The 23,765-nt window shown below is 34.1% G+C and overlaps 1 pseudogene; it reads left to right on the forward strand.

Annotated features, from left to right (window-relative positions):
• The first annotated feature begins 5,947 nt into the window (after positions 1-5,947).
• LOC115963658 lies at positions 5,948-22,373 on the forward strand (annotated as a pseudogene).
• The last annotated feature ends 1,392 nt before the right edge of the window (positions 22,374-23,765 follow it).

Raw genomic sequence — 23,765 nt, forward strand, 5'->3', positions numbered from 1 at the left:
AGACGCTGCCTGACATTCGTCCAGATCAAGGGCAGGGGTGGACGAAACTCTTCAATCGTCTCTTCTTCCTTCTCCTTGTCCGTAATTCTCAGCTTCCTTTGGCCAATGGTAGAAAGGGGTTCGTTATTCTTCCCTTTAATTTTAGCGTACATCTCTTTGTTAAATTTTGTCGTCATCTCTACACCAGAAAGAGAAAAGTTAATCCTAGGAAAAAAGGAGAAGGAACGATCTTACACAAAATGACTCAGATAACTCACGTTTTTTCTGTTCCCGATCAATTGCACAAAGGATGTAGTCTGATGGCTCCGGCCCCAAATAGTGACGAGCTAAAGTGTGCGGGTCGACTAGCTTGTCAAAATCGTCGATAGTACTCACATACTTGATGGGCTCTTGAACCCTCTTTTCAAACTTCTCCTCAAGCTCTGGATGCTCTTTCGCTGCAAGATAGAAAACCAGACAAAATCAGAATGACGACCAAAATGACAAAAGGACAAAAAAAAAAAAGGAAAAACATCTCACGGGAGGTGAACGCACCAAGCTGAGGGGTCTCCCACCGGCGCAGCAACCTAGGGACGTCCCCCCAAAAGTCATCAGAAAGAGTCTCCTAACCATCGCCAGACACAAAGAAAAACCTAGACTTCCAGTTACGGAAGGACGATGGAAGATCAACGACGAGACGGGACTTCCTAGTCCAAGGCATAAACTCGTAATACCCAAATTCCCTAGATTCCTTCAAACGGTAAAGATGGACGAACTTGTTTAGCGTTATCATATCCCCGTTAGCTATGTTCGTCCAAATCACCATGTAGCTTATGACGATTCTCCATGAATTCAGCATAAGATGCCCCGGAGTAAGGTTCAAATAGTGGAGAAGCTCCATGATGAACAGGTGGATGGGAAATCTGAGGCCACACAAAAACGCGGCCTCATAGAAACAGACCTCTCCATGAGCAAAGGCACAAGCCTTTTCACCCTTCCTAGGAAGACAAGCCCTGGTCCCGTCAGGAAATTGAAATCTATCCCTAAATTTTTCAAAAGCCTCTCTCTTCAAGGAACACTTCTCTTTGATAGCATGGAAAGGACGGGATTTCTTTGGAGCAGGAGGATGAGAGGACGAAGGCACACTAGAAGGCGCTGAAGTAGCCATGTCTACCGCCGTTCCTACCATACCTACACTAGAGGACGAGTTCCCCTTTAGATTGTCCGAACCCATCTCGGACCTCATATTTTCCCTCCTTAAAACCTCTCTAATGGGTTTAAACCAAACTAAGGAGTTATGCAATAGTGGGTACAAGTCAGCCAACACCAAACCTATACCACTACCAACCACCACAAAATCCCCAAGATGTGGACATGGGTCACTAGAGGGAGAAGCACCTAACGTATGGGAATCTACAAATGCCCCTAAACGAGAAAATAAGAAGGCGATGGAGGGGGAAGTGCGCCTAATTTCATAAGAATCCACCATTAAAGAGAGTAGCACAACCCAAAAAGGAAAATAGGTGCACAGAAAGAAAAAAGGAATCCAAATGAAACTCAAAAAGAAAAAGGGAGTAAAGAAAGGGCGTACTTGAAAATAAGGAGGAAACTAAGAAGGCTAGGAGCGAAATGCACAATCGGGAAGTTAGAAAAACCAATCATAGAAAAGAAAGTGAAGAGATGAGAAGGAAAAAAAAAATTAAAACTTTTACCTTGAAAAATGCGGGAAATCTGAAAAGGCTCCATCGGAAATAGGACCTATCAACCAATGAAAGGGAGACACGTGACCATGACGCGTGCCACACCGCCACGGAACAATCAATGTGGGAGCAGAAACCCAAGCACCCTAACTGTAAAAAAAAAAAAAAAAAAAAAAAAAAAAAAAAAAAAAAAAAAAAAAACCTTCCTGTATTCCTTTGATCGTCTAAGCTGCGGATGACCTTGGAATAGGGGGGCAGCTGATGATCTCGATTATACCTTCGTCTATAAGCCAACACAATGACGATCATATAAATCGTCCAGATCGAGATCGTCATCATACGAGAGCAGACTCGTCCTCCCTTACTCCGTTAGTGAAGCGTTACGAAGCAATAATTAACTTCTATACCGTTGTGGAGAATAGCCCGCCAACAATGTTCTGTGGAAGCGTTACTGACACGAAAATAAAATCACCATTAAAGCAATCCCAATAGCTAGAAGGAAAAGGAAAACACTTGTATAAATACCTACCCATAAGGTCCAAAAGCAAGTACACACATATACATTAAAAATACACTACATCTGTCATTTTGTTGTTCTAGCCGTTCTAACTTTGGCATCGGAGACCTTGTGACAGGTGCCACACCGATGACCTTACTTTGATTTCAACTTGTCTCAGGATCAAGATTATCCGTGGACGACTCCAGTCTGGACAAACACCTCTACTAACGATTCAAGCATCATCAGATTCAAATTATTAATTTTTACAAAAAAAATAATAATAAAAGAACCTTTGAGTATGCGTGTGCTCATAGGCCAATATTTATTTGATACGAGTGTTCAACAACTACTTTCACAGTAATTATTTTGTTGTTTACACTTTTGTTTCCAGTTCAAATATATATTAATAAAATCATCACAACAAACAGTGGATTTTGGAATTCCATATTTTCTTTTAACAAGACTACAATCACAATTCCAATTTCTTTCTTCCTTTAGTTTTTAGTTTTTTGATAAGTAACTTTTCAAAAATGTTAAGAGCACAATAAATCTGTAAATTTTGTCACAATTTTTTAAAATCCACAAGTTGGGGTAAAATTGTAAATTTATTATGATCAAAGCATTATTGATATATTTTTATCTTCAAGATAGTACTAAAAACATCATTTTTTTTCATAACTTATATAGTTGTAAATAATAAAATTGTGGAGATACGACTTTTACTTCACCCCTTGTAACTTGCTGACAAGTCTTTGTTCTTAGCATTTTTCTTTACACCCGCAGTCCTTGAGATATTTAAAGTTTTCACCATCAATCAACATCTTATCGTTGTCAACCTGGCAAAGCCTGCCTTCCCCCTTGTAACTTGCTGACAAGTCTTTGTTCTCAGCATTTTTCTTTAGGATTCACATCAGGTGCAATACCTAGGATATTGCACCTGGTGCAATACCTAATCAATGGTTGAGATTGAAAGATTGAAAAAACAACTTTCAATCTCAACCATTAAATAAAATATATTTAAAAAGAGTAAAAAAGTTAAAGTTAAAAAGTGGGATTCACATCAGGTGGGTATTGCACCTGGTGCAATACCTTCACTTCCCTCACAAATTTTTTAACTTTTTTAACTTTTTTACTTTAACTTTTTTACTCTTTTTAAATATATTTTATTTAATGACTGAGATTGAAAGTTGTTTTTTCAATCTTTCAATCTCAGCCATTAATTAGGTATTGCACCTGATGTGAATCCTTTTCTTTACACCCGTAGTCCCTGAGATATTTAAAGTTTTCACCATCAATCAACATCTTATCGTTGTCAACCTGGCAGAGCATTGAATATGAAAGGAGGGCAGGCAGGTAATTTAACGTATCATTGGATCACGCTTAGCTATAACATAAACTCTATATAATAGCATTAAGTAAAGATTTGATGACGACAATCATTTTATCTATTAAAAGAAAAAAAAGAAAGAGACTGGTTGGTTACTTCGTGGAAAAAGCGAAGACCGCGAATAAAAGGAAATAAAGTTACTTCCGTCTAGTTGTAAAAAGACGGACAAAGAAAGGTATTCCTCTTCGGCGGCTTCGATTTTGCATGGATTGGGATTGAATTTTACAACTTTAATTTAAAGTTGTAAACGCAACAGTACCAATACCACCTTTTCTATCACTGCTTTTGATTTTTCCTTAGTACCTTTTCTATTACTACTTTTTTTTTTTTTTTTTTTTTATGAGAAAATTCTATTACTCTTTTGATTTTTCCTTAGTCCAACTTTTCCATGAACATGTATTTTTTTTTGCAAAAATATATTTTTGCCTTTACATTTTAGACAGATTCTTATTTTAATCTCAATTTTAATTTTGTTACTATTCTAGTTCTTAAAAATAGAAAATCAATTCTATTTTAGTTCTTACTGTCAACTTGCTAACAAAAAACTCTTATGTAGTATACAGAAGCTTAGTTGGCACAAAAAATACCGTTATTAAAATAATATTTAAAAATACTACATCAACATCCACGTCAATATTTTATTTTTAAAAATTAATTTATCAATTTAAAAAAAAATAAAAAACATAAAAACAAAATAAAAAACGTAAAAACATATAAATTCAAATCATGTTGAAGAACATGAATAAACAATAACTTAAACCCAGATTAAAAGAACACAAGCCCAGATCACAAGAAAATGGTACTCAAAAGATTTTCTTTTCCAACATTTCTCATATCACAAATTCAACTAAATACATAGAATTTCATCCCAACCATATCTCTAAAACCAGTAAATCAAAACCCAACCAAATCAACAACAAAACAACATATCACCGATTAGACCAACAAAACCCAACCTCTATGCTTCATAAATTTCATCCAAAATCATCAAACTACAAACCACAAATCTTAACAAACCCCAGAGGTAGATCTACGTTTGAAATTGATTTTTTTAAAAATCCAAAAAACATAAATGTTGCTCATCGTTTTCTTTGCATCAAGACCTCATGGCTTCCATGATCAAAACCTCAAATATCAAGACCCCCACAGATGCTGATATGCTCATCGTTGGTCAAGGGAGAAGCCTAAGAGGTAGACCCACAACCCAAATCACCCAATCAACCGCCTATCAATAGCTAGGATCAGGCTTGAGAGAGGAAAAGAGCAAGGGTGAGGTAGAGAGAGGTTTGAGAGCCACTGCCTGAGGCTTTGCCGTAGGGACCAACCACCACCTTAACTGATCTAGGCTTCACAACATCACAGCACACCCACCGATCTAGGCTTCACAACAACACAACACCACTGAATCCTTATTCCCGTTGTTGTCGAATTGCCGACATGACAACTCTTACGTAAATGAAGTGTCCAATTGACACGTGACTATTAAAATAATAATAATAAAATTTATTTAACATTTTAAAATACCACATCAAAATAAAAATTATTAAAAAAATTTAATTTCTTAATTTTAATATAAATTGAAAATAAAAATTTGATTTGAATTAAAATTTTAATTTCTCAATTCTCATATTTTCTTGCATTTTATTTTTTCTGAACCAAACACAAAAATACAAAAGGTTTGGTTTTCTCTATCTCTATTTCACGATATCACTCTCTCAAGCAATCTGAACTTGAAGACGTTGTTGCGATCTAAACCCCTTCAGAAACTCTCTCTTTAATGAAGACAAAGATAACGAAGTCAACGAACCACTGCAGAAACGCTTCGACCACAGAATAAAATTCTGATCGTAACCTCCACCACCTCTACTTTCTCCACTTGACCATAGAGGCCTTGCCGATTTGTGAGTATCGAATGATTAGAGAGAGTGAGATCGTGAGATAGAGATAGAGAAAACCAAACCTTTTGTATTTTTGTGTTTGGTTTAGAAAAAATAAAATGCAAGAAAATATGAGAATTGAGAAATTAAAATTTTAATTCAAATCAAATTTTAATTTTCAATTTAAATTAAAATTAAGAAATTAATTTTTTTTTTATAATTTATATGTTGATGCGGTATTTTAAAATGTTAAATAAATTTTATTATTATTATTTTAATAATCACGTGACTATTTAATGTCTCAATTGAACACTTCATTTACGTAAGAGTTTTCTGTATGCTAACGTGTCAATCGGGCACTTTATTTACGTAGGAGTTTTCTGTGAGTGAGTTAACCATAGAAATCAAAATAGAATTGATTTTTTTCGCCTTTTTTTGACCCGGCGGTGCTATCATGTATACTAATAGAAACTGAACCATTATTGAGGATTGGCAACAAGACAAGTCAAAGGCTTGCTGTCAGTGTGCACTGCAGCCGACGCTTCCAAGATACAACGGGAGTTCGGTCAGAGACTATAAAAGTACAAAATCCTCCTGACTTTCCAGTCTCTTTCTGAAGTTCCTGATAGATTACTGTTAAATAGCTTCTTCTGCCGCTTCTTTGTAAGATCGGCATACGAATTCCTTTGACCAACAGGTCCTCGAACCAACCTGTCCCCCCTTTCTTGGTAAGCGGTTTCTTTTCATTCATTGATTGATTGATTCAAGGTAGCTGTAGCTTGCTTCCAAGTCCAAGCGCTAGCGGTTTTGTTTTTTACCCAGGCGGTGCCTTTTCCTTTCTCTTTCCCTCCAGCCTCTATCTCTCTTCAATGTATTTATAGGTGTACCGTGGCAGTTTAAGTAGTAGTATTTTTATATGGGGAAAACGATGGGACTTGGGATTTCAGAATCCAAGGTTGTCTATGTTGTTGTTCTTGTCATTTTCGTTTTGAATTGCTTCACCCAGTTTGGAACGGACGCTCAAATTTTGCCACCAAAAGAAGGTATGTACTTTCCCATATAACACTATTAGTCTCTAACTGAACAATTTGTTCTACTCTGCTTACTCTTTTATGTTTTGCTGTTTTGTTTTCCGTGAATACAATTTCTTGGGAATTGTGTTTGATTTTCGACTCTTCTTCTTATGCCAATTTCTTGCAAGACTTTTCTGTGTTTTCTACTGGTAAAACAAATTAATCGAGTGAATTGCTCCTCGAATTTAATCGATTTGGATTTTAAATTTCTAGTGACTCAAGAATTCCATAGAAGGAAACTATTACGAAATTTTGGCATAAATGTTTCTCTTCTTTTCTTGAATTCTTGGATCACTAGAAATTTAAAATCCAAGTAGATTAAATTCTTCTTCACTTTCAATGGATGGGCTCATCTCTTTCAAAAATTTTATGCCCTGAGAAGTGAGAACCAAAAAATGTTAATTATCAGCAATATGTCTATTGAATGAGATATGATCCTGGTCCCTATTACGCTGCAACTTTTTTCTTTAATAAATTTTATTAAGTCATTATGTAACCGTTAATATAACCATTCACACCTACTTTTTGAGTAATTCTACTTACATAAACGATTTTACAAAATTTTTACAAACTACTGGTATAACTGATTTTTAATGGTTCTCATCTAGTCCTAAAATTAATATTATTATTTTTTTACCTACTAATAACCACTCACCACTTTAATAATTTTTAAAAAAATATGGTAAAATAGTTTGTAATTTTAACATTATCCCTACTTTTATTGTAAAAATAATGTAAAATATTAAAAATAGTATATGTCTATAGTATTACTTTTAATTTATTTAAATAAGTGATATTATCATTAAATAAATTATTTCATTTAATGTACACATTGATTTATTAGGAAAATTCAATCTATTTATGTAAGCTGGTTGGAGGAATATTCAATATAATTAATAGAAGTAGGAAATATAATACTTCTACAGACGCACACCCTTTTTTTTTTTTTTTTTTTTTTAATAATTTCATAACTTGTTGACTTGTGTGAAAGTTGGACCTTTTTTGCATATATAGACTCACCACTTTTTGTTAGCCACTCACAATCACACAAATTAGTAAGTTGTGAAATTGGATTTGGGAATGGTTATGTTATGTTGGTACGTAATCTTGTAGGAAATAATTTGGTTGGTTGGTGATGTTAAATGAATTTAAATTTCCTTTTTTTTTTTTTTTTTTTTTTTTTGGCTTGGATCACTTTAGATAACTTGAACTTGGCATCAATTAATTTGATTTTTGTTGACCTGACTAGATTTTGTTTGACGGGTATTAATTCCTTGTTTTCTCATTTATATTTTTTAATAAATGTAAACTTTTTTTTAATTTTCTTGCAATAAGAATCTGCTTGACATTATAGCTTGATGTTCCAACCACTAGTTTGACTATCATGCCCAACACGTATATCTTTAGGTCAGACCAGGAATTAAAAAAAATGTTATTCAATTTAGTTTTTGACAACGTGATATACTAATATGTCAAAGATTCATTTGATTATTAACCATGTTGGAATTGAAATCTGAAATGACACTAATTATTAGCAATTTTTTCCACTTTCAATTTATACAGCAGATAATGATAAACTGCTTCACTTTTACATAGACCTGCCATTCACAATTGACCACATAAGATAGTTGTGAGAAAGGATGTGAGAAAGGGCGTTACTATGTACATTTCATGTGGGTTTATTAAATAAAAAGAAACAATTACAATGTATCCACTCTTGTTTGATTCTATTACAATATAGCATACAAACTTTTAATTATTACACAAACTTTCTCCTTTCATAAATTGTAAATTTGGATAGAATCCAAATCAAAATGTAGCAATTCACTATATAAATTAAATTGTCATAGGGTCAAACTATAAATTATGAATTGAAATTTACTCAAATAAAAATATGTTGTTTTAACTTTTACAAGAGTTAGATAAAAAAGAGGATCATACTTGGATTCTTTCTTTACTTTGGGACCCAGTGGATTACATTCTTTTGGGACCCAGTGATATGCATGCATTCACAAAGATGGATGTGATTATTGAAGTATATGCACAGACGTTAGTTATCTAATCACTCGCATGTCATATTGCTTCTTAGAAAACTGTGCTTCATAATATATGTTTTCTTTTTTTTCAATAAGATGATTATAACAATTTTTTTTTTGGCTTTTTGTTTCCTTTTTCACTTGGATGTTCTCTAATTTGTTTTTCAAAATTTTTTTCTATAACTTCCTTAATATGTATATAAATGCATATTACTAATTGACTTTGTATCTAACAGTGAAAGCTCTTGAAGCAATAAACTCAAAATTAAAAAACCTAAATTGGAAGATCAATGAAGATTTCTGCAGTATTAAGGGAAATGTCAAGAGATTCATTACAGAAGACATGCTAAGCAATGTCACATGCAACTGTTCTCTCAGCAGAGGCACTGTTTGCAGCATCACACACATGTATGAGCTTTGTTTTTCTTTCACATTCTCCAAATTTTTCTTGATAATAATGCACATAAAATGTTTACAAATATTTATTTATGCAGTTCATTTATAGCTAGATTCTCGAAAATAGTTTGCAAATATTTTAGCTTGATGCTTTACTATTGATACAATAATAGTAGTTGCAGACAAAAAATGGTAGGTTGCACACAACTTGACCTTTAATTATCAATAATATTGCCTTTGGAATGAGGTCATGAGGTCTTCTCTACCCTCACCAACTTCTCACCCTCCACCACCACCACCACCACCACCACAAACCTCTATACCATCTCCACAAATATTAGAGAAAAAACTGCTGTTTGCTAGAGGGGGAACAATGCTAATGTGATCAGGCCAAAGTGGATATTGAGAGAATTATGTTGTTGGAGGAAATTAGTTGGAGACAAAAATCTCAACTACTATGTTTGAAGGAAAGGGGTAAAAATACAAAGTTCTTTAATAGACTTGCAAACTCTCATTGCCACAACAACATCATAGGGTGATTAGTGGTGGATAGAGGGAGATCACTAATCAGGATACCATCGAAGAGAAGATAGTGGATTTTTATAAGACTATTTCTTCGGAGTCTAGAGTTCGTAGGCCTTTGTTGGATGGGATGATTTTTTTTTTCCCTGTTTTGGAAGACAATGTGTGTAGCTAGCTGGAAAGATGTTTTACAGAGGATGAGATGTTTGAGGTAGTATCCAATATGAATGGGGATAAAGCTCCAATCCTGCTAGGTTCACGATGGCTTTTTCCAATCCTATTGGGGTATTCTGAAGGGAGATATTCTGAAGGTATTTCATTATCTCCATGCTCATGGTAATTTTGAAAGATGTCTCAATGTTACCTTCATCACTCTCATCCCAAAAAAACCTGGGGCAGTGGAGACTAAGGATTTTTGGCCGATTTATCTGATTATTGGGCCTATAAGATCCTGACAAAGGTTTTGGCCATTAGGCTTGATAAAGTGGTGCTTGAGCCTTAAAATGCTTTTGTCAAAAAGCGACAGATTTTGAACTCACTGTTGATTGCCAATAAATGCTTAGATAGCCGCCTTAAATCAGGATTACCGGGAGTATTGTGCAGCAGACTTGGAGAAAGTGTATGATCATGTGCATTGGAATTTCTTGTTGTATATGCTTAGATGGTGTGGGTTTGGTGCTTAATGGAGGTAGTGGATATTCTCGTGTATTTCCACGGTTCTATTTTTGGTGCTTGTGGATGGTAGTCAGGGTGGATTCTTCGATAGTTCATGGGGATTGAGACAGGGAGACCCTTTATCCCCTCACTTGTTTGTTATTGTTACGCCCTTAGCCAAATGTTTGAGAGGGCTAGGATTGGCAACTTTATTTTAGGTTTCTTGGTGGGCGAAAGTGCCTGGAAATGTTTAGAGATTTCTCATCTCCTCTTTGCAGAGAGTACTTTGATTTTTGTGGAGCAGATCCAAAGCAAATTTGGCATTTGAAACCAGTTTTTATTAGTTTCAGATTATTTTAGGTCTGAAGATAAATTTTGGGAAATCCAAATTGGTTCTAGTTGGTGATGCTATTAATGTAGAAGCATTGGTTGGTATTTTTAGATGCAAAGTAGCTAAGTTACCTATGACCTATTTGGGTCTTTCCTTAGGCGCTAGTTTACTGCAAAAGAACTTTGGATTGGAGTGTTGGAGAAAATGGAGCGGCGATTGGTTGGGTGGAAAAGATTATATCTTTCTTAGGGGGGCTGTATAACTTTAATAAAGAGAACCTTTTCCAGCCTGCCTGCCTACCTTCTAATTATCTCTGTTTCCTATTCCGGTGAATATTGCTAGACGTATTGAAAAATTACAAAGGGATTTTGTGTGGATAGGATTAGGAGATGAGTTTAAGTATCACTTGGTAAAGTCAAAGACTATTTGTGTACCAGTTCAAAATGGGGGATTGGGTGTTCGGGATTTGGTTTTATTTAACAAGTCTTTGTTGGGAAAATGATTGTGGAGATGGCTATGGAAAGGAATGCCTTGTGGAGAAGGGTAATTGATACTAAATATGGTAGCATGTTGGGTTGGTGTTCTCATAGGGTGCAGGGCCCTATAGGGTTGGTTTGTGAAATTATATCAAGAAGGGGTGGGATGATTTTTATCCTTGTATCATCTTTAAGATGGGGGATGGTTCTTCTATTAGATTTTGGCATGACCTTCGGTGTGAGGTACTTCCTTTGGAGAATATTTTCTCAGAGCTTTTCAATAGTGCTAGTAACAAGGAATCTTCAATGGCTGAGTTGCTGTTGTCTTCCGGGGCACTTTCCATTGGAATATTAGTTTTATTCAGCCGGTTCAAGATTGAGAGTTAGAATCAGTTGCCTCTTTTGTGGACCTTATATATGCAGGTTCTTTAAGAAGGAATGGGGTGAATAAAATGTGCTAGAAATTTTCTCCTCGAGGTGTTTTTAACGTTCTCTCTTATTATAAACCTTTACAACCTCTAATCACCCATTCTTTTGAAACTTTTTGCAAAAACCAAAGGTGCCTACAAAGGTCAGTTTTTTTATTTAGATAGCAGCGTTAGGGAAAATTTTAACTGTTGATAATTTAAGAAGGCAAAAACTGGTGGTGATGGATTGGTATTGCATATGTAAGAGGAATAGGTGGACTAGTGATCACTTCCTTCTTCATTGCCAATAGCTTGAGTTATGGAAAATGGTGTGATCCCTTTTTGGGGTTCATTGGGTCATGCTGCATAATGTTGTGGAACTTATAGCGAATTGGTCAGGCAAGTTTAATAGACTCATAATTGCTTTGGAGCATGATCCCTCATTGTCTTATGTAGGTCATATAGAGGGAAATGAATAAACGTACTTTTGAAGGGGATGAAGATCAATTCATGAGTTGAAGCTCTTTTTCTTTTAGACTTTGTTTGAATGGGCAAAAGCTTCGGGTGCAGTTACTTTTGTTTCTCTTCCTGATATGCTTGATATTTGTACTTTCATTGCTGTTTAGTGTTTTTTTTTCTTTGTTGCCTCATAGCACACTGCCTTTGTTCCTTGCTTTTTTTTTTTTTTTTCCTTGTTCTTTTTTCAATGAAGTTTATTACTTAGCAAAATATATATTATGAAGTGGAGCCTATGTATTAAGAGATGGAAAAAAATTGGATTACCTAGTACTTGAGCCTGTATATATACTTGTTGCACATAAAATACACCATCACGCAACTGGATGGCAAAAACTTATTTTGATGGGAAATTTCTGGACTGAACTGATGCAGTGCATCCTAGCTACCTGACTTGTTTATTCTAGTACTTGAGCTTTAGTAACAATTAACAAGCTTGTACTAGTTGTAACAAAGGTTATTTAGGATAAGCTAGGAGCCTAATTAGTTACATAGGAGCCTATTTATTTGCACATGGGCCAGGAGCCTATGGCTTTAAACTAGCTAATAGCATGCCTCCTTATCTAACCATAAATAGGCAAGCAAGTGTAATCTGTATTTGGTTTAGATAATCCAATACAAGTGTAAACCGAGAGGTATTTTCCAAGAGTGTATCTATTGAAGAGTTGAAACACCCCTAGCCTACTTTAAGCAACTTAATCTTTCCTTTGTCCCTCCAACGAAGTTCCTAATCTCACCCACCATCATAAAGCTTCAATAGATTTAAATTAAATTTGAAAAGTTAATTAAACTGGTAGTCTCTGTATATGCTGATTCTTATTGCATTCAGTTTCTTATTCTCTTTGTCTCAATTATTTTTATGCATTTTTCTTTATTTGCTATGACAGTCAGCTGAAGCGTCTTAATCTAAGTGGAGTTCTACCAGCTGATTTTGGAAATCTTACTAATCTGCAAGAACTGTAAGAGAAACATTCGTGTTTTTCTGCATTTAAGAAGTTAATTAACCTCATCATATTATCATTTTTGCTGAATTTTCCATAGAGATTTTTTTATTATGAAGAGTAGTTATTGAGGTGTCCGCACATTCTTCATTTATTCTGTTCACTACCATATTTCTCATAGGGTTTCAGTTGGCTTTCTTAGAACTTGTAAAAATTAAGAGCATTACTTGTTATTAAATTAATGATGATATGGCTAACTACCATTAAAACAACAGAAACATTTAATTTCTATTGGATACTCAAAAACCAGCTAAGCGTATATTATTCTACCAGATAGGTTCGAATATATCTTCTAGATTTAGTTGCCCAGTCCAAGCACACACTGATGCACCATGCCAACCATATTGTATTAACCGTGAAAAATACTTCTATGTTTTCTGAGTAGATATTCACATTAATACAATCATTAAGGATCTTGGTAAGCCTTTTCCAAACAATATGTAGTCCATTTTATATAAATTTTGACTTCATCAAAGATTGGCCTCTTTGTCTTATGACCTCGAAATTGAGAAAGATCAAATGAATTTTCTTTCATTTAACAGTGATCTCACTTTCAACTACATCAATGGATCAATTCCTTCTAGTTTCTCTCAGCTCCCTCTTGTCATTCTGTAAGTTATTTTTTGCATTTGTATCTATGAGAGCCTTATTATTTGCCATATAGGTGTTGACCAAAGGGGTCAACAGGTTGGTCATTTCCTAACAGTTGGTATTCTGCAGGTCCCTTTCAGGAAACCGGTTAAGTGGTGAAATTCCTAATGGAATTGGTGAGATTGGTTCACTTGAGGAGCTGTAAGTCTTGACATAGATTTTATTGCTTAATTAAAAGAAGAATGGTGTACAACCTGGGTTACAGTTTAAGTTGCATTTTATAGGGTTTTGGAAGCTAATCAGCTTGATGGACATCTCCCTGAAAACCTAGGAAATTTGAGCAACTTGAAGAGACTGTAAGACTTTTGCCTTTATTTTCCATTTTAATTTCTTCTTTGTATTTATTTTTTCTATTTCTTTTTTTTTTTCCTCTCCCTGGGAAATTACATTTCACTAATAATGCATTCTGGTTTAAAATGTTGTAGTATCTTTTCTGCAAAAAAAGTGTTTTGTAATTCATAATGGGTAATGAAAACACACTGAGTAGAACCATAGAAGATAATTGCTAAATATAATGAGCTAATTCATTGATTTTAACAATATCCAGGGGTCTGTAATCTTTCCTTACATTTCTATTAACTCTACCAGTTTTTAACTTATCTTCAGTTTGATACAGTAGTATGATTTTTAGGATGCAAATGCATTTTTTCAAGATAAATTCCTCAAACGAGCTGTTATTCATGTTCATGCAAAAGTATATCTCATTCGGATACTAGTATCTTTTTGTGTCTTCTCTGAGTTCAATGAATCTGAAGATTGTATTGGTCATTCATTTTGGATATTTCAAGTTTGAACTCATAGCTGTATGGATGGCTATCTTGCTTTTGATGTCATTGTGACTATGCCTTACACACAGTATCTATATCAGCACCTTGTTTTATAGGCTTCCACAATAATTTGCTGCCTTGCCTCATGGAAATGCATGACCGAATATTTCTTTATCTTGCAGTGTTCTTAATGCAAACAATTTTACGGGCACAATACCAGAAACGTTTGGAAAATTAACAAACTTAACCGAGTTGTAAGTAATTCAATGTGACATGATTAGTTGGACATATAGCTTTTAGAATACCAAAATTCCTAAACTTGAGATACTGCCTGCAGTAGGATAGATGGGACTGCAATATCAGGGAAGATACCTGGTTTTATTGGGAACTGGAGAAAACTTGATAGACTGTAAGTATTGTACTTAATTAATTTTATCTGCCATTTTTTTCCTCTTGGAGTTTTGACTTCAAAACCCTTTTTTTTTTGGTTATCTAAGGAAATATTAATCACTTGCAGTTATATGCAAGGCACGTTCATGGAGGGCCCCATCCCTGGCACCATATCCCTGTTGTCAAATTTAACTGAGCTGTGAGTGCATGCTCCTTAGGCGGTCTTATTCATTGGTACAAAATGTGAAATGTACGAAGATGGCACAAATGATTTTTCTAATCTTTCATGTTTGTCAGGATGATATCTGATTTGAAAGGATTGAGTATTGGATTTCCTAATTTGAAGGATTTGAAAAAGTTAAAATATTTGTAAGTTATATTTTTTACCTGTTTTCTTGCAACAAATAATCCTATGTAATTAACTTTTCAGTTTTGTTAACTTTCTGATTTTTGTCTTATTCCTATGCCTCAGGGTTCTAAGAAATTGCTTAATCACTGATTCAATCCCAGGTTACATCGGAGACATAGAATCTTTGAAGCGATTGTAAGTTTCTTAAAATGGGTATACTCATAGAGACGTTTTACTTGGGAATTTCTTTTTCTATATCTAGTTTGATTTCTTTTTTATGTTCTGGCTTCTGTTATTATGAGACATCATATATGGTTTATTCTGACAAGTGTTATGAAGTGACTTGAGATGAACAAAATGGAGTTTCAATTTGTTGTTCAAGTTGTTATTGATTGTCAACACTATTGTTCATTATTTTGAGATGATTGACTGCTACCAACATATAAACTTCGAGATTTTTATTCAATGAAAGAGAGGTCGGACGGCATATGGATATTTGACATAGGTTCAATTCTATCAATAGGGAATTGAACACTTTTTTCCGTACTTATAGGGAAACCAAACACATAAAGGAATAAAGCATCACATTATTTCTAATATCTGCCTACTAATTAATCGACCAAACTTAGTGATATTTATCCTCTTTCCATGATAGAGGTTGGTTTGGGATTAACTTCTTGTTGATGTAATATGAGGGATTAAGCATGTTAAGATTACTCTTTCTTCTTCTTCACCCCAACCCCACCCCCACCCCCGGTTCTTTTGTTCTTAGAGAAAGGAAAAAGGGTTGCTTGATTTATTTGCAATTATTTTGTATGCTATTTTTAGCAAGAAAGTTTCTTATTCTCATAAAAAGGAATCATGTAGCTGAAATTGAAATCGTTCTCTCTTTTAAAACTAGGCTAACTTTACCACAGTTTATCTATTTTATTCTTTATTCTCTCTCTCTCATTGAACTTTTCTTTCCAATATTTTTGCTTCTTGTTTCTCATTATGTTATCCATGGATAGAATATTTTATTTTGAGGACTTCAAGATACTAGATGGACTTGTGGCGATCCAGTGGCAATTGAATAATTTCAATTCAATAAATTCTACTGTTTATGCATTTTATTTTGAAATCTGCCTATTGCCTATATGTCACTGAATGAATGGTAATTTTTCTCAACATTTAATGGGAAAAAAGTGTAATATTTACTACTAAACTTTGTGCTGATGGCTTTATTTCTGCAAGAAACTGCATTTTGGAGTATCAAATTTTGCCTGAATATTATAGTACAACAAAATAAAATATAAATCTTGTTTAATGAATTGAATTCCATTTTCTGTAATTTATATATTTTTGATAATATGAAAATTTTATTTTCTTGTAGAGACTTGAGCTTCAATAATTTGAGTGGTCCAATTCCAGTCACATTTTGGAATCAAGAGCTAGATGACATGTATGGCACAGAGCAAAAATTAGTTCAATTACGCAATGTTTTATGTTTAATTTATTTCTCAAATTGTCCCTGTTTGGATCCTTCACTGTGACTACTCATTTGGCAGGAAAAGACATGACACAAACATTTTATGGATGTAGGTACTTAACCAACAACTCATTAAGTGGAGAAGTGCCAAAATGGGTATTGGAGTACACCAAAAGTAATTGGTAGGTCTAATTTAAGTCCAGAATCTTTATTTCATTAGGCTCTAAATTTGTCAGTGCACTTGTTTTTAATTGTGAGATCTTGTGTGAGTCGTGTTTGAACTGTGAGCTTTTTGAATTCTCATTTTTTTCCCAGTTAAGTTTTTTCATAATGTCATGATGAAATGTATTGCAGGGATATATCTTACAACAATTTTTCTGGGTCTCCTCAGATTGATTGTGGGACACGGTCACATGTGTAAGTTTCTTCTGTATTAATCACTTTTGTAGTCAAAGCTTTTCCTAAAAAGGATGGGAAAAAAAATCACTATTAATTCCTCTTATATCAATGCTAAGTAAAATATAAAAATGACTAACATAGTCATTGTCTTGTATTGCCAACAATGTATCTTTATTATGAAACAGGAATTTGGTTTCCAGTTATTCATCTGCGGAGAGCAAACCGTAAGTTTTTTAACTTCCTAAGACACATTTACTCTGCCTGCTCAAAATGCATCAAAATAAAATTATTTGATTGGACCTAAACTTTTCAAATTCTAGAATTCCTTGGTGCTTGAAGAAGGGCCTTCCCTGTTCGAAAAAACCAAAATGTAAGTAAAGATACATATCAGATTGTGCTTTTATGAACTTTAGTAGTTTACTATTGAAGTTACTTTTGACACTGATGGAACTTTTGTATCACACACTTACTCTTATATCTGCAGATTACTCCTTGTTTATTAATTGTGGAGGAGAAAAAATAGACTTTGAAGGGAATGAATATGAACCGGACCTAATTACAGATGGGCGATCACAATTTAGTTCTATTTCTGAAGAATGGGGTTATAGCAGCACAGGGGTCTTCATGGGCAATGACGATACTCCATATCGTGCACAGAATACATTTTCTCTGAATGTGACTGGTATCTATGAGACAGCTCGAGTTGCCCCTTTATCACTTAGGTACTATGGCCTTTGCTTGCGAAAGGGAAGTTACAAAGTAAAGCTCCACTTTGCTGAAATAATGTTCTCTAATGACCAGACATTTAGCAGCCTGGGGAGGCGCATATTTAATGTCTCAATTCAAGTGAGTTGATGGAGGATTTTCATGATTAAAATATAGCTTGTTCTTTGATGCCTTCCAAGATTTTCTTGTTTTGAAAAGAGAAGGGATGTTCATCTTCCCGCTGGAGCTTGCAAAGTTTTAATTTGACATTTCCTTTTCCTTTTTAACTTTTATTTTTTCCAGGGAAAGTTGGAGTTGAAGGACTTCAACATTGTGGAGGAAGCTCGAGGAGTTGGTATACCCATCATTAAGGAATTTGATGATGTTCTTGTAAGTGGTAGCACTCTGGAGATTCATTTTTACTGGGCAGGGAAAGGAACTACTTCCATTCCGGTCAAAGGTGTCTATGGACCTCTTATATCTGCCATTGAAGTGACACCAAGTAAGTTTTCCTGCAATTTAGGATTTCTACCTTTTTTGTCATTAACTTGCATGTACGTGATTCCTCTCCTTTTATAGACTTTCATGTTGGCAGGGGCCTATCGGTTGGAGCTATTGTTGGCATTGTACTTGGATCATGTGTGATCCTTGTATTGATTTTGGTGTTTCTTCGGATGAAGGGTTACCTAGGGAAGAAAGTCCTTGAAGATAAAGGTAAGATCAATCACATTTTTTTTAATAAAAAAAAAGATGTGGAGAAAGTACCGTCTAGGGACATTTTGATAGTTACAAATTGCAAGTTGGAAATAGAATAAGAAGATGTGTCTATTCTTTTTTTTTTTGTCATTAGCAGTTCATGGTCATTAATTACTCTTTCACTCATACATGCACTCACATATACACTACACAGATAAATGCTCCGGGATCTTTTTCTGTAGCTTTGGCATTCAAGCCAATCCACCACCTACTCTCTCTCTCTCTTTCTCTCTCTCTCCACACACACACACCCCAAAATACTAGATCTAGTGCCATAACAGATTTGACTACCTGAAACACTGTTTCTATATAAGAATGATAAATCATATATCAAACTACTGTATTGGAAAAATTGGGTAATATCATATAGCTTTGCTTCAGCTAAGTTCATGAGTTGAGGATAAGCAAACTCAAACCAATAACATCTGCCACATGGTAAATTGCTGCCACTTAGGCCCCCGACTAACTCTACCATAGAAGCCAATGATAGACAATAATTGCCCCTGAACACAACTTACAACTTTCATCATATTGTGCTCTCCTAAGAGAAACTCTTCTCAAAATCTCAAAAAATAGTGTTGAGTTGGAATCCCATTTTAACTAAGGATTCTTGTGGTTCTAGAGGATCCAATTATAGGAAAAAATCAAAGATCACTATGCTCCTTAATCGTAATATTGACTAATAGAAGGTTCAGCTCTTTTAGCAATGCAGAAGGGCAACACTAGGCATAGGCATTGTACTGTGCAATGATTAATTTATCGTGGGATCCTCATTCTCATTTCAATTTATATTTGGTATTGCCTATTCACAACTATAAGTGTTTTTTGATATGATACATTGAGAAGATGATGCAAAATCAACACTTGGCAAAGATTCATAATCACCTATATTTTGGTTTAATCGATCTTTAACGTTCCAATAGAAAGGCATGGTGATCCTTCTTTTTTATGGATGTGTGCTTTTCTACGTTCTTATCACTGTTTAACTTGTAGAAATACATTTTATCATAGCAAAAGTATTGTTTTCATTCAAAAGTTTTCTTCAAGTTTTTTTTGTCCCTAATCTATTTAAAACATTACACATTATGTCTTCCCATCCACTCTTGTTTTTATCATATTTGTCTAACTCGGTGGTACTATTTTTAGCATTAGAGAATTTGAGATGTTTGACCTTGGCCATTACATTCAAGCAAAAAAAAAAAAAAAAAAGAGAGGAAAAGGACACAAACTCAAGGTGAACATGCGGTATGAAACTATCGGTTAAACGCATCATATGAAAGATATTTTTAAAAAGGAAAAGGTAATTTTATTCAGTAGTTAAGGGACAAAAAAAAAATTCATCTTGAAATTTAAGGTCGAAAGTGTAACGTTTCAATAGTTTAGGGACAAAAAAATAACTTATTAAAGTTTATGGGCGAAAAACGAACTTCATACAAACTTTTGTAATGAAAACAATATGTTTGCCTTTTATCATCTATCCTTTCTATTATTCTCTCTCTTGGAAATTTTCTAAATTTTTTTTATCTTATTACAGAACTATGTGGTCTAGATTTACAAACAGGTTATTTTACTTTAAGACATATTAAAGCTGCCACTGGGAACTTTGACCCTGCAAATAAGATAGGTGAAGGAGGCTTTGGCCCAGTTTACAAGGTAATTATGGATTATTGATATTTATTATTGGCAGGTGTTAATCCTAGCAACATTTTGGCCATGTCACTGGTGTGAGTACTAATGCAAGATAGTAAAAATATGATTATGAAATTACTTTTCTTGTTCTTAGGGTGTACTATCAGACAGTGCTTTAATTGCTGTTAAGCAGCTATCCTCCAAATCGAAGCAAGGGAACCGTGAATTTGTTACTGAGATAGGCATGATATCTGCATTGCAACATCCAAATCTTGTGAGGCTTTATGGATGTTGTATTGAAGGAAACCAATTGTTACTAATATATGAATACATGGAAAACAACAGTCTTGCCCGTGCACTTTTTGGTAAGTCCTTCACTAACATCCACCTTTTATATATATATATATATATATATATATATATATATATATATCAAGAGTAAGACTTATTGTTGAAAACTCTCTCCCTTGGATTCCAATTTTAGGTCGTGAGGAGCACCTGCTACATTTGGATTGGCCAACGAGGAGGAAGATATGCTTGGGAATAGCCAGAGGGTTAGCTTATCTTCATGAGGAATCAAGGTTGAAAATTGTTCACAGAGACATAAAGGCAACAAATGTGCTCCTTGATAAGGATCTAAACGCCAAGATATCTGACTTTGGTTTAGCTAAGCTTGATGAAGGAGAGCAGACGCATATTAGTACACGAATTGCCGGAACAATGTGAGTTCTCTTTCTCTCTCTTTCTCTCTCTCCACCTTTATTTAGCTTCTTGAAATACAACTAGTTTCTAGTATAATAAATTTTAACATAGGTAGTGCAAACAATACAAATAATTCTGTGGACAGAGTGTCTCTCCAAATTGGGTTAGAGGAAAGTTCCTCCAACCCACTATGTGGCAACATGAAAAACTATCCATGAGTACTTTTAGTTACATAAATTATTTAATATTCACGTGACTTGTTTATATTATTTAATGAATCATGTGATTTAACACACGTAGATAGTCATTTTATACAACCATGTAGTAAGTTGAAAGAGATTTCTCCAACTTGATTTGGAGAGAAATTTTTCCATTATTTCTTGTTAAAAAAAAAATGATACCAAATGCTCAAAAACTCACTTTTTGCGGGGTCAGAGAGAGCACTTTGGATTTAATATATAATGTGTATAATAAGACTTAACCAACAATGACTCAGAATTTTTATTTTGCCATTTAATATTGTAGTAGTGTTGTGATACAATACGTTGCACTTTCATTTTTATATTGTCTAATATGAGAGTAGAAAACCTTACACTTATATTTAGAAAATGTTTTAGATGTTTTTGTAATGGGATATTAGAAAGCCTCTCTTAGTTGGCACACATACTCACTATTCCAGTGCCATCTGTTTTTCTTCAGAGGTTATATGGCTCCTGAGTATGCAATGAGGGGTTACTTGACCGATAAAGCAGATGTTTATAGCTTTGGAGTAGTAGTTTTGGAGATTGTTAGTGGGAAAAGCAACACCAATTACAGGCCAAAGGAGGAGTTTGTTTATCTTCTGGACTGGGTAAATATTTATGCCATTCTTAGAGGATCCTTTTTTGTTAACAATTGTTACTGTTATATTTTCTTTACAGTGAATAAAAGGTAGGTTGCGTAATTTGGAAAGATACAGAAATTCTTTTCTATCTTGTATATACATTAATACACTTTCATGCTTATCATCTTCTCTACTTACCAACTTGGCAAGTATGCATGACATCATGAATGTTTATCTTTGCTCTTTTACATGCAATTGAAGGCCTATGTCTTACAAGAGCAAGGAAACCTACTCGAACTTGTGGATCCAAGGCTTGGTTCAAGCTACTCCTCTGAAGAGGCAATGAGGATGCTCAGCTTGGCTCTTTTATGCACCAACCCCTCTCCCACTCTCAGACCATCAATGTCTTCCGTAGTAAGTATGATTGAAGGAAAATGTGCGGTTCAAGCACCAATAATAAAGCGCAGTGAAACAAACCTGGATCCAAGGTTTAAAGCTTTTGAGAAGCTTTCACACGACAGCCAAACACATGTGAGCTCCATTTTTTTGCATGACAGTCAAACGCAGAGAGACATGTCAATGAACGGGCCATGGATTGATTCCTCTTTTTCTGTCCAAAGTAAGTATGAGATTAGCAAAGACCATATCAAGCAAGCTTCTTCAGGATCTTTATGACGTAAATTTAGAGCGATTGATGAATAGAGAAAAATACACAGGATTTTTTCCCCAATCAAATTGAATTCTTGGATTTGGCGCGACTGGGATTAGATTCTCTCTTATTTACAGATGGATGGACGTGATACATTATATAATATATAAACATGTAATTTGCTAGTCAGTAAATCGGGTAATTACAAAAAAAATTATGATCTTTTTTCTCTGTTTTAAGAATTTATTATAATTTTATTTGTATGTAGAACAATTTTGGACTAGGATGTCCAACAATTTGAACAACTAGTCGATGTCCCGTGCGATGCATGAGTGCCGTATAAATTTATTTTAAAAATATTTTATAAAAAACTATATATTTTTTACATGAAACTATCTTTATAACCATGCATAATACTTATTATTAATATTGCTTCCTTTACCTTTGCTCCCAACCATGAGTTACCTTCCTCCTTAGATTGAAGCTTCTCAATCCAAATTTCTCTCCCTTTGCAACTCAATGCTCCAATGAACAACTTGTTATCATCACAAATCAAAACTACTGCTTTTGCTTTATTCTTTCAAAAGAGCTCTATCAAAGTTTATTTTGAAGGACAACTTTTAAGGAGGTTGTTATTTATATTTGATTGGACAAATATGTATAGACAAATAATTAGATTACCCAATCCATTGAATTTGACTCTTACAATTCTACATTGAGCTTAGTTCTTGAAGGACAGCTCTTAAGGATGTTAATATTTATGCTTAACTGGTTAAATGTGTAGAGAAAAATAATCATATTATATCCAATCCATTGAATCTAACTCTTGCATTCTACATTGAACTTTGTTCTTATGCAGAAAAAAGTAAATTGAAAAGTTGTCATTGACTCTATCTAATGTACTTAAAGTAATAAAAGCATATTAAAGATTTAAGTTGTTTGGCTAATTTAAAACATCAACCCATTGTTTGGAATACAATGGGAAGAGCATAATTTTTGTTATACTCTTGATTGCATGTGTATCAATTGTTGCCGTAGAAACTAAATATGAGCAAGCTAATATCATAATTCAAACTAATAGTAAAAAATAAAAATAAATAAAAACATTTTTGAATATGGCTTAATGCATTCTCACATTCATGGAATGACAAATCAATAGATACTAATTTAACTGATCACACTAATTGTATTTTTAATCCATTGGAGTATGTTGCAAACTTGCAATAACATAAGCGCTTGTTTAGCGGTATGTTGCAAACTTGCAATAACATAAGTGCTTGTTTAGTGGCGGCTCCAAAAAAATTTTCTAGGGGGGTCAATATTGGTGGAGCCAAAAATTTATTGGCAGAGGGTAGGCGCAAGTGAAAAAAAAAAAAAAAAAAAAAAAGATGATTAATTGTTGTTTTTGTTTTTTCTATATATACAACTTCCAAGTTCTAAAAAATTATTAACAGTTTAAAGATCGTTAAGAGTCTTAAGACAACAATCATTGGATGCATAAACAAATAGAATTAAATAACTAATCATACATTTTTTATCAAATTAATAATAACTTATTATATTTATAAATTATACCAAATAGAATAAATAAGAATAGTAGAGTATTCTAAACACTTTACCTAT

The sequence above is a fragment of the Quercus lobata genome, chromosome 10 (assembly GCF_001633185.2).
Source record: "Quercus lobata isolate SW786 chromosome 10, ValleyOak3.0 Primary Assembly, whole genome shotgun sequence".
NCBI classification, from domain to species: Eukaryota; Viridiplantae; Streptophyta; class Magnoliopsida; order Fagales; family Fagaceae; genus Quercus; species Quercus lobata.